Genomic DNA, 12,864 nt, shown 5'->3' on the forward strand with positions numbered 1-12,864 from the left:
CGGTTCTGGGGGGGTGGTGGTTGGGGGGGGTGGGTGGGGGTGGTGTTCCCCACGCCTCGGCCGGCGCCCTCCGGTTGTGCCCGTGGGCAGCGGGCAGCTGCCCACGGGTATCGATTCGACAGCCCCACGCCGAGAAGGGTTTTTGCAAGACTTGACCGGGAAGTCGGAGAAAGGTCCCGTGTGGGATCTCCGCGCCTACGCGCTCCGCGGGCTAACGCGCGAGGCCCCGCGGAGTGAGGAGAGACACCAGGGAGAGAATGGGTTTGTTCCTTTTGTTGCTTTCTCGATTTCGGTGAAGAGGAACGCTAAGGTGCGGGGCGTCTCGTCACAAAACGCCTGACCCTGACAGGCACTAGAAGCAAGCCGAGCGTACCGCAGCACGGCTACTGAACTTAACATCCCTCTCTTTCACTGAAATCGGACGTCCCTTCCAAAACAAGAGCTGTGATCCCTGAACTGAGATCTTTTGGAGCGGGGCTGGAAGCAAGAGAAGTATTTGCCTGGCTGCAGTACGTAGGATCCCTTTCTTTGTTCCATAGATCACCTGCGGCAGCCCGATCAGCCGGCTGGCTGGCATACGCAGAAATCAAAATGATTTTTAATAGCTTGTCCTCCCTACGGTGGACGTGGCCTAAGACAAAGAAAACAAGGATGAAATGTCTGGCTGGGAGCCTTGCAGGAACAAAACCAGCCTTGTAAGCACACCATGAAGTTTGCCAAACTCCAGCTCTGATGGACAGTGCAGGGGTGTTAGTTTCCGAGGCAGGTGTCCGCTGCTGCAACACGCTCCTGCTGCCCTCGGAAAGGCGAGTTCCCGAGTGCTAACAGCTGAAATGCATCAGGGAGCCCTGCGTGCTGTGCTGGAAAACTAAGAGCGAGGGTGACTGCTGAATGCAAGGGTTGCAGACCGCACAAGGCTTAAGAAATTGGCGCGAACACCTCGAATTGCAACCCAGGACTGCAGCGGTAACCTCTGCAACAACCCAGAGAACTGGTCCTGGGGATGCTTCTGGGACAAGACAGCGTTAATCAGCAGTCAGGTCTTCTGCCTGGAGCTGCTGGTCCGAGTGGGTCGGCCACTTTCCTCCGGGGAGCTTCCTTACAATGTCCAGAACAGGCTCTAAATATGATACCCTGCTTTCCACAGCAATGCTGGTGCCCGCGGTCACTCGTAGTTGCTTAAGCTGCCCTCCTCCTCCTCCTTGTTTGTTTCGTAAGTTGACATTAGCTGTCTTTAAATACTCAGTGAAAATGCTTTGGCCAAATGCTTTCTCATGGAGTATAGGCTTTAAGAACACACTCCTCATATTGCTGCTGAACAATTTCCACCAACTGCCGTTACTGTCACTTACAGTATTTGCTGAGTTCCCGGTACTGCGAATGAGGAAGCACCACATTGTTGCGGCAACAAATACAATGGCCAAATGCAGCTGGTTTTAAAAGTCCCCACTGTTATGTGTGGAAGATACGCAAAATTTACATGATGGGGAGAGGGGAAGAAAAGACAAGTGGTTGTGTGTATTGAGCAATCTGGCACGTTGGGCAATCATACCGTTTATGACTTATTCTTGGGTGATTCTGTTCATTTTTAAGTGGAAGAAAAGTCCTATAACACAGATAAGTTTCTTACGAATGATGAATCTGGAGAAAAAATCTGTAAGAGGGAACGACTGCAATTATTTTATTCATTCAGTAAGATGGCGATCGTTAAATCCACAGTTTTTGAAAGCCATAGGCACAAATACTACACAGGTCATGTACGTATATCAGAGAAAAAAAAAATCTCTCGTTCCTCTGAACGTATGCGTGCTTCCTATGAACAGCTAAAATAGCAACAATTTGACCCACCTTGAAGAAGTATGTACTCATCTATATGTAAGTGAAATAAAGTAGAGCTGTGACCCGCTATTGCCAAGAGATGCTCTGGCGAGAACACACACAGTTTGCTGGGGGGTGGGTTCGACAAATCTCTGCACAATACCCACAAGATATTGCAGATTACAGCCTGACCTTGTAGACTCTTACTCAGCCTTTACTCATGCAAGCCGACTGATAAAGACTACAGAGCTACTAGACCCAGAGATCCCAGATCCGCCGATATGAGTAAGACTTATTCACAGCAGTACAGACTTGCAGGTCAAGCCATTTAGCATTTTATACCGAGGAAGGGTAGAGCATATAACATCACGACTCTTTTACGGTTTTCTTAAAGTCGGAGCAGCTCTGCCCAGAAAGCTCTTCTTAGAATGAAATATCGATTCTAATCTATTATACAGGGAATGAGAACTGTAACAAAGCCGTCTCTCGTCTGCATGGACTTTGGCGAGAGAGCTACTTCCAAACCCCCCAAACAGGGAAGTTGAAGTTACAAGAAAAGTTTCTAAAAAACCCTTTCCTGTTGCAACAAGCCAGGACAAAGAGGGTGAGAGGCAGCTGAAAACTTAACCCTCAAGAGTGAGTGAGGGTTTGTTTTCCTTTTCTCAATGAATGGTTTTCTAATTTGACGTAGTCTAGCTACACAGGTCTCGTACTGCCGCACTACAGAGCGTCCTGACTGAAATATTAGAAGAGCTACGTGAAACGGTCATAGTCTGAAGAGTTTTCAAGACAAGATCTGCTATCTGCAGAAGGAACGGTATCAAGGGATAAGAAGGGCTCTGGGAAGGCAGAACATTCATATTTCATACCAGTGTAGGAGGTGTAAGAAAAGGAGCCAGCAACGAAGCAGGATGCTTTTCTTAGACGGATTTCAGCCAGGCCATATCAGTGAAAGAAGGGGCTTTTTCTCCCCACATTTTCTGTTTTCCAGCATCGTTCTCACCTTTGCCCATCACAGCCACCCTGTCCCTCAGTCTTGCAGAGATCTGCAGATGCCCTGTGGAAGCAAATTTGAGAGTTGTATTGCAGGCATAGTCCTTGCCAGCTGGGACCAGAGGCTTTAGCCCCCGTCTTACTGCACGGGAGATGTTATTAAATTGCTTTTTCTGTCTTGGCGGTGAAATGACCTAATTATCAGATTGCATTAGTCTTCATCTCTTAAAGTGGCCAAATCTGCTTTGGTTCTCAAGGATTTTATTGCCAGCTGAAAATAGCTTAATTGTATTGTACTTGCAAAGAAAACATGGTCTGGTAGAATCAAAGCAGTCGGTTTCCACAAGATGAGAAGAAATGCCATAAATAACGTGTTGGGCTTTTTTTTTTTTTTGGTCTCACCATTTCCATGCATGTAAACTGGCATAAGTTAGCCTTTCTTCTCTAGCCATTAAGTCAACTGGAAAAAATTCATCAGGAAAAGGTGGTTTCCCCATTCACAGTAAACCCTTGGGGTTTAGACATTAACTGGATCTTTATAGGTCTAATGCTGGGATCTCCAAGGAAAAATGAAGCCACATTGGTAACAGAAGGAATGGGTAAATCCAATGAAAATTCCACAGAGAGTCGGTTATACGTTTGATAAGACTTGAGAGAGAAAATAAACATATTTTGTACTTTGCAAGCAAATAGGATATACAGATGTGCAGCCAGTGACACAGTTATATTGGATAATAATGTGTTTGTTCATAGAGGGGGTGAAATATGACATAGGAAATTGAATTGCTTTGTATATCTGCGAACAGTGGAAGTCACACACCATTCAGATTTTTTTTATCTCTTTCTTTTCCAGACACTTTGTGTCCCAAATCTTTGCTGAAGATTTCAGGCTGTCTTATTTAGTCTTATTCTAAAGTCAAATCACCAGCCAGTGACTGTATTTTGAAAAAAAACTTAAGTATATACTTTCAGGTTTTGCTACTGCAGATGGTGGATGTGGGAAGTAAGGTGAAGAAATCTTGAAATAATGAATTACAAACTGTAATCCATAGCTAACAGTAACTGTATATAACTAGCAATCCAACAGCAACCCAAGAAGTTCTGCCAAAGAAAACTTATTTCCAACACTATATTCCATGTGGCTCGATTCTCTATAAATTAAGATGCCTAGTTTAAAGGGTCTTTAACTTCCAGCTAAACTTTCAGACCCAACAAAATATGATAAATACCCGTTGGTAAAAAGTGAGCTCTCAGCTCTCAACACATGCTTACTTCTGCAGGGTCAAAAGCCTTAAAATGATGAGGAAATGTTAATCTGTTATTTAATGTACACCTTGCACATTCTGTATTTTCTAGAAGCCTTGCTGTAGCAAGACAGTTGTATTACCATTTAGTGATCTATTTTCATAATTTAGGATTGTGGATAATCTTTCAGAAATGCAGTAATCTTAAGAAGGGACATCTAGCATTGTTTGTGACATGGCAATATTCGATATTTTTCCTTGTCCAGCCATCAGTCAGCTGTGGCAATTTGTCCTCAAAGGCGGCAGCGGGGAATGTATGTTTGGATTAGTGAGAAGGACATTAGTATAAGTGATAAAACTGACCAAGCAATTACATATTAATAAGGCTAATATTTTTCTATTCCTCACAGTTATCTAATGATCTTCCATAGTTCCCATTCTTTGGATATCTCAAGGGAAAGGGAGTTAATGGTTAATAAAACTTGCCAGAGTGGTGAGAACATGCCCATGGAGCTGACATAGGGAACTTGACAATTCCTGGAAGGAAAAGGGTTAAGAGCCAGCAACTTACACACACAAAACTGTGTGACTACACTTTCATTCTCTTCCTTACAGCTTCAGTTGCTAGTGGCCTGCCAGATTTTCTAAAATCAGGATAGGCTCACGCTCAGCTGAACAAAACAGGGTAAGAATATCTTTGTATTTCTCTGGCTTGCAAACTTTTGGTTATGTAAATATTGTATGTAAGCAGGAGGGCTCTCAAGGCAGTAGATATTCACAGGTTTTTCAATGAGTCCCCTACTGTGGGCTGTCACTAGTCAAGTCACCTACTTGCTCAAAAGCCCTCGTGGTGCTCAGCCAACTTTCAAACTTTCATCTGCAGAGTCCGCTGTGCTCAGAGAGAGTGGCTGGGTCCCTCAACCTCAACCTCCTTCCTTGGGGGTTATCAGAATTTGATGAGTTGATCCTTATAAATGGTTGTTAGCCAAGATGTGAGGGTGAGGAGAGCTGCAAGGGGTAAAGATGTGTTTCTGGTCTGCTTCTCTGCCCCTGCAGCATCTTACCACCAACCTTCCTGCCACAACGGCATTCTGGTTAGCAAAGAAAAAGTGGTAACCTACCTTCTGGTGTTCTGTGCAGGATGAGGAATGGGTAATGATTACAGACTCGTGTTTTCTCTAATTTCACCGTGGCTGTAAGAGGAGGGATGAAGCAGAGGTCTGCTTCAGCCTTTGTCACCATCTGTGTGCCACCTTAGGTGGAAATGTGGAAAATTTCCAGTGGGAAAGGGAGTGGCAAGAAAGAATAAAAAGTCAATTGCAATGGAAAGAGCTAGAAACCTTTCATCTTTTCTAAGAAAAATTAATGCAAAGTACATGCCTTTTCTGCAACTCACCTACTGACCCATTTGTATTACACAACTTGGTTCACCAGAGTGATTCAAATTGGGCAGCTTCACTTTCTCAGGTGACGTTCGGTAGTTCCTGAGAAAAGGATGAAGTGAAATACGTGAGTACACGATTAAACTTGCCTCCAACAGCAGAACACTATACCCAGAAGTGACTCAAAGAAGCTCTGTTAAAACCCTACGTGGTTTTCTTGCATTGCAAAGTGCATACTGCATTTCTGCTGATGATCATTAATTATCACTGTACTTTATTACCTATCAGTGTATCCACTCCAGTGAAAACTGCATTTATAAACTCAGAAGCATCTGATTTGCATTAACACCACACAAACTACTGCTCTGCTTACTTTCTCACACTTTTTATTTTAGTATATTAGCTTAGATGCAAATGTTCTCAGTGTTTTCTATCAGTTTGTACCAGAACCTAAGAATTTGCCTGGAGTCCATGGCCACAACGTAAATGACAGTATCAAAGTTTATTTTCTCTCCTGGAAAGCAAATAAACTTTGCTAAAAACAGAGAGTTAGATCATCGGCCATTGTGGAAGGAAAAACACAGTAGAAAACAAGCTTGAAGTTCCCTGAGGAGCCAGCACTGTGCCTATTTACATCAAATGTGAACTTCCATCTTGACGGTAGTGGTGCAGACTACTCCCTGGTAGGAGACCGGGTGATTGTACGTTGTGTTTGTGCTGGCTGTTTCAAAGCACTGTCAACACAGCAATTCCCACACCAGGTCTGCAGGTGCACCAAAGAGGGTCCTTGAGCTGCCGGAGCTGGTGTCAAGCAGTCCCACCTTGACTGGGAGAACCTCGAGACCTTTCCTAGCCATCACAGCATCTCTTCTCCCCCGTGCCTGCACTTCCCTGGTCAGGAAGCCAAGCTGAGCAAGGAGAGCCTGGCCAGGAGACACGTCGCCCGGGTAATCAGAGGAGTAGATCGCTGGCACAAAATGGCAGTCCAGCCCCTCTCGTAACTCCTGCGTGGCTGGGAAGGAGGTAGGCAAATTAAATTAGCTGGCACCTTTCTAAATTTCCCTCAAAACTAAAATTGGACAGATGAGTAAAACTAAACCAAGCTCAAATTGTTGGTTAAACTTCCTGAGATTGTTTTTGACTGATTAGTTGGACCAGCCCTCCAAGGCCCACCCGCTAAAACACCTCTGTCATTTGAAAAATCTGTCGTCAGAGAGGAAATAATCTTCAGCAAGTAAATGCCACAGCTTCCTTTCTTCTGCTATCATGATCTTGTGCTGCTTATTTGCTTTTTCTGATGCCATTTTGTGCCTCCAGGCTAAATTCTGCCTTTCATTTATGCAGATGAACAAGGGAAGAAGGGTTCCTCACCCACTCTTGGGCATCCTGTATTAAAATTTGTGACAAAATGCATGGCCTGTGCTCTGTTTTGGTCTGATCGAGATGCACAGACAGAGGGAAAGGATGGCCGCAGAAGGAGGCTCTCCCCTGTTTTGCACTAGGAAAGGTTGCACCTCAGAAGGCATGAGCCATGCGTTTCTTTCTAATCTCCCTAATACTTCAAAAGTTGGCTTTGATCCTCTGATATTATTTGAGCTAGTGCCCAAACCCTATTAAGCAACCTTGTGACAGAGACTGGAGGGGAAAGGATTGTGCCATTTCCCATCAAGTATTAAAAAAGCAGTATGGAAAGTCATAAAATGTGGAAGTTGCTGCAGCCCACAGTTCCTGAGAGACCCGCTGACATCATGGTCCACCAGTGGCATCACAGGTCCCAGGACCCCGGCGGTTTCCCAGGGCTGTTCTTGCTCTTCACACATACAAATGGGTGCTGCAGAGAGCAGGGTGCCTGGGAGGGAGCAGGGCTCGCTGCCGGTCCCTTCTCCGTCTGCAGACGGGGCTGGCACGAGTTAGCATTTTCTGCAGTTTGTTATTGGCGTAAAGCAATTTGCAGAAACACGCCGCCGGTCCGTAGCTCACGAAAAAGACGGGCTGATTACAAGAAGTCCACATTCCTCTTCGAAAGCCTCAGACCAGAAAACCTTTATCCAGAGCAGCACTTTGATACATATTTCACTTTAATCTAAGCACACACTTAACTTGGGAGCCAAATGCCTGCTGAGGCCATCGGTAACGGGCTCGGGCAGAGGGAGCATTCAGCACCCAGGTTCTGACTATCTTGATTTGACAAAGGCCAGAGATCACATGTAGAGGCAATCAGTGGCAAAGAGTAAAGAGTGAGAGAGCAAGCGAGAGAGACAAAGAGATAAAGAGAATGAACAGAGGCTCGTCATGTCGCTTGTTACAGTACTGGAAGGTGCTTGTGCTCTCTGACAGCAAAGGTGACATAAAAAAACCTTTGCAGAACAGACCAGACCAGAGCACAACGGCCTGGCTTTGTTCGTCTTTCCTGATGGGGTGACTCCAGTGCTTAGGATCGAGTGCCAGCAGTGCCAATCATTTCTGGGTCTTTTGCTAAAAAAAAAAACCCCAAACAATCCTCCAAGTTTACAGAAGTTAGAAATCATCAACCAGCTCATCTTTCCTTAATCACCATCTGTGATGCTGGTCACCAGAACCTCCAGGTGAAGCCAGGATGGGTGCACAGTGAAGGTGAGCATACTTGAAAGCACAAGTGAATGCTGCAGAGAGCTGTTTGCTTTGCATTATTCACACTCTTCAAGCTCTGGCAAATTGCTTTTCCTTTGACCATACTTCACTGTAATTTTTTCAAGCTGAACTGGTTTGGATAGAGTAAGTGTCTGTTCTGAATCTTCATTAGAAATGTGAATTGACTTTGAATCTTTCTGGAAGGTCCAGAAAGAAATAGAAGACTTTCAAGCATCTTTGTGCTTTTGGTGTCTGGAAGTGGCTTGTCTCACAGGAGAGAAAAGAAAAGAAGCAGATCTATTTGAGTAATTTAATCTGTATAAGGTAATTTACTACAAGGCAACACTTCAGTACTCAGTGCTTTCATTTTCCAGCACACAAGTATCCTTGACCTTCCTCTTCTCTAGCCTCAGTTGTGTTTCAGCTAACTCTTGTAAGAAGAAGCCTCCCTAAGGAGCAAATCTACAAGTCAAAGTCATGACATTCTTTGCTCAGAAAAGGACCCAGAAGACTGCATCAGCTGTATGTGTCTCCTCCCTTTATATGGCTAGGCTGTTCCAGCGCTTTCATCATCTCAGGTAAAATTAGCACTATAGTAATTACCCTGGGCCAAATATACAGCTGGTGAAAGTGCACATATTTCAGAGGGATGAAACTTGAGATGGAATTGGCAGGCACCATCCCCTTTTATTAAGGCTAACGTAAGGAAAGTGATGGGAGCTATTTCAGTCCCACATCCATATGTGCAGACATACACTCACATGCAACGCTTCCACTCTGCTGTGATTTTTCCTGCTAGAGCTTCGCACCCAACTTCCTGAGGATTGCTAATGCCAGCGTAAGGTTTTCCAAAATCAACCCTCCACATCTTTGGTACAGACCATATCAAAGGAGGTCTGTGGTTTTGGTCTTCTGTACTATCAGCCAGATGTTTGCTGGAGGGTGTTGGGAAACGGCTTGTGGCTGGTGGTGTGTAAAGGTGTGCAGGGCTGATGGTTTGTGTGATTGTGAAGAACTATATTTGATGGCTTTATCTGGTACTTCTCCAAAAAAGAAGGATAAGATTGGAGGAAAGAGAAAGGAGACCCAGTGAGGCAAAATGTTACGGGCCCTCTAACGGAGTGGTTGCCAACTCAGGAGTGGCACTCTGCTGTACCCTCTCAAATGAAACAAGTGGCAAAAGAAAGGTGGATCTTTTGCCTATGGAAAAAGTGATCACTGAAGAGAAGAGATTTTAATCAGTATATACAGTAAACAATTCCAAAAACTGCAGTAAAGTACTTACCAAATTTTGTTTCCCGACTCACATCCTACCACAGATCACTCTGGGAACCGCCCCATTGAAATTGGTGGGGTGACATTTACTTAACATGAGTAAGGCCCTTGACCTGGGCGGGCAAGGAAGGTTTTCCCTTGGGTACACTCACCAGGGTCTTTTTTGATTTCCGCTTGGAGATCTGAAAAGAGACCTACCCATTTATGCATAATTCCTGTTTTTCATGCCCCATTTAGGGCATGGCTGTCACATTGAAGCATTTATCGGTCAAAATTTGGGCTAGAGACACCCAATACGGACATTTCACCAAGCCCCAGTACAGAGCAGTGGTGTTGGGAAGGCTTTGGGACAGTCTCCTCTCTACTGCTGTTTTGTACAACGGTCACGTAAAGGCCATCAGCTCATTTTGGCACCTGGACCAAGCAGGAATCGTGCCGAATGAACATCAGACCAAAAATAGTCCCTCCCCTGTCAGGCAAGTCTGAGAGACACCCTGTGATCAAAGATGGGGAAACACGAGGAACAAATGCAATGCCCAGTAGTCGCAGCAAACCAGCTGCCTGACAGTTGTGGAGCTTCCTACACACGCCGCTGTGAAGGAGAGCCTGAAGAAAGGATGTGAAGAAGGATGATGATATAGATGGTTCAGCAGATGTTTAATTGGAGCTACTCCCATGCGTGAGAGAAAGCACGAAGCTGTTCAATGGAAAATGTGCATTCAGAAGTGGACATGGCACTGAATATGAGATAATTATTAAGGCATTTCTGTTTTGGAGCCCTTCTGTGTGTAGTTCTACATAATAAACGTTAGCGTTGCCTTTCTACACGCACACATGTTCCCTGGTCCAAACAAACAAGCAGCTTTTTGCTTCTTGTCACTGATACCTCTTGAAGTAAGTATCTTTGGCCACAAATAGATCATTGCCCTATTTGAAAAGTTCCTAGTGGAGCGTAGCCAGTTTTGACTGGCTATATATACCTAAGCTGGCAAATCAAGCAACCTCTCAGCTTTTGCTTCTATATATAAAGAGGAACGATATAGAATAAATCAGCTGGACGCAGCACACGTCAAATCAATTCTTACACCAAAGTCGTTTTCTTTCTGAGTTTGATTTGGTCTACTGAGCCCGAGAAGGCAGCTATAGGAAGCCCTAACCGCCGGCCCCGAGTTTGCCTAGGATGGTCAGGCAATAGCAGGAACCTGCTGACAACAGGTTCTCCGCTTACGCCGTGGATATAACACCGCCTTTCCACGGGCAACCCATCGCGGGGACAGCCCGCCGCGCCTCCCAAATCGTTGCGATCCCGCAACGCCGCAAAGCTGCCCCCCTGAAGGAGCGCTTGAAACAGCGACGGGGGCTGAGCCTAAGGGCTTCCTTTGAATTTACGGCGCTTTTCTCCTAACAGATGCTCTCGGAAAGCCACTCGGCGCCGGCCGAGTGGGAGCAGGGCAAGCGGGGAAGGCACCGGGGAGGCGGAGCGGGGGGGGGGACGGGGGCGGCGCGGCTGCTCCGCGGGCCGCCACCAGGTGGCGCCAAAGTGCCCGCGGCGCGGCGCGGCCCGGGCGGCGCTGCCGGGCTCCGGCGGCGGCGGGAGCGGGGCCGGGGCTGCGGTGCGGTGCGGTGGCAGGGAGGGCGGGTGAGGGGATGGGGGTTAGCGCTTGGGAAAGATGAAGCCCCGCTGCCGTTTGTACGTGGCTGGTAGGGTCTGAGGTTGGGTTTGTGCCGGGCCCGGAAAGGTAACAGGACTTGGGGGGACGCAGCCGGGGAGGAAATGCTTGGGTATTTCTGCCAGTCCTGGGGGACGTTGTGTTGGGGAGCATGAAGGAAACATCGACTGGCAGGTGGCAATATCACAGCTTCCAAAAATCCTGGCTTTCTAGGGAGCAACATCAGCCCGAAACGGAATTATCCAACTTCATTTGCCTGATGTTTATCTGATTCCCTCGTCGTTTCTTCAGCCACGGGGACCGACCCCAAGAAAAGCTTTAAATTCTGGAAGTAGCTCCTGTGTTGTGATCTTAAGCCCCGTGAAAATATCGATCCACATTTTTCAGCCCAGACTAAAACTGTAACTGTTCCTTCTTTCATTCTTGTTTCATTTATGTCATGCTTTCTCTTGTCTGCTTGGAAGTGAATTTGTTGTCGGACGCTTCCCTAAATGGGCCTCTCAGGCCCACCACAGAGACACCAACTCTTTCTGTTTGCAGGTTCCCAGCTCAAAACCAGCAAAGATTTAAGAGCTAAAAAAAAACTTACAAGCAATTTTTTCTTCCCACACAAACACTTCTGATACCCTCAAAGGTACCTGTTATTTCCTGAAGTGAGTCTAACTGTGTAACTGTAATGCTTCAAGTAGGCAGCTGAAGTCAGACCTCCTGCACAGTGTGTAAGAAACAAGGGATAAACAAAGGGACATATATGATGCCCATCTGAAAATCAACTTCACAGAAAATATGCACTAAATGATACATGATAATGGGGAAGGAAATGCCAGCTGCCTTAATGAACGGTGGTAGGCAAAACTGGAAAAATAAATTCTATAATAATCTCTTATTACATTCCCTTCGACATAAACTAATCTTCACCCAGAACAATAGTGTTACTTTCCAAGAGAAAATAGCTGAGATGCAGCTATAATCATGATTGAGTCCAATGCAAAGTGGTTTGTATTTTCTCTTTGTTGTTAAAATTTTGCTTCATCTGGTAAATTCTGTGGAAAAGATGGGAACAGGGGGAGCAACTTCTAGCTGAGGCAGAAAGAAATGCCAGTTGCTGCCTCTTGGTGGCTGGGAAGAGGCTGCTGAACTTCAACCTGATGTATTGCCTTTCTGCTGAAGTCCCAAGGAGCACATGCAATGCTTTGGGAGAGCGGGAGGGTACTTGTGTTTCACTTCAGCTCCCAACTCACTGAACGGCCCAGAAAGCAGCCAGACACTCACTTTAGGACTGGTGGGCACTTCATCCATTTCATTAGGGATGACTCAAGGGTTAGGTCTGTGTTTCTGCTGTGAGGATGCGTGTGTTATTACCTCTGTTGGGTTTCTGAGCAGCTTACTTGCTTTTGCATTGCTCAGCTCTGCAATGGCGATGAATAAAAAAAAAAGGCTAAATGGAGATCCTTGAGAAACATCCTCATCTAGAAAGAGCAGATGGGGGAGGAAGATTCTCCCTCCTGCTTACCCAAAGCTGCTGAACACCACTGTACTCCAAGAGTCTTCCCTAGGTCCTCTCCTAGGCAAGGAGGATGTAAGAACCGGCTCTACCAAGAGCACAGTCAGTCCCCACCTAAATGGTAGTTATGGAAGGAGTCTGCACAGTTGGTGTGGTTGTGTATCCCTTCTACACCTCTGTCCATTCCTGTCTTACCCACCTGGTGCTATCAAAGACCCTTCACCAGGTGAGGAGGTTGCAGATTAAGTATGCAAGCTCTGGATGCAACTGCCCTGCAGAAGCGTGTGTGTGTATATATCTGCAAGCAGGGCTTTGGCTCGTTCCTCCAAACAAACAGAGTTCATGCTAAGAAGCTTCCACAGAATGTA

This window comes from Harpia harpyja, chromosome 14, assembly GCF_026419915.1.
Source record: "Harpia harpyja isolate bHarHar1 chromosome 14, bHarHar1 primary haplotype, whole genome shotgun sequence".
Lineage (NCBI taxonomy): Eukaryota > Metazoa > Chordata > Aves > Accipitriformes > Accipitridae > Harpia > Harpia harpyja.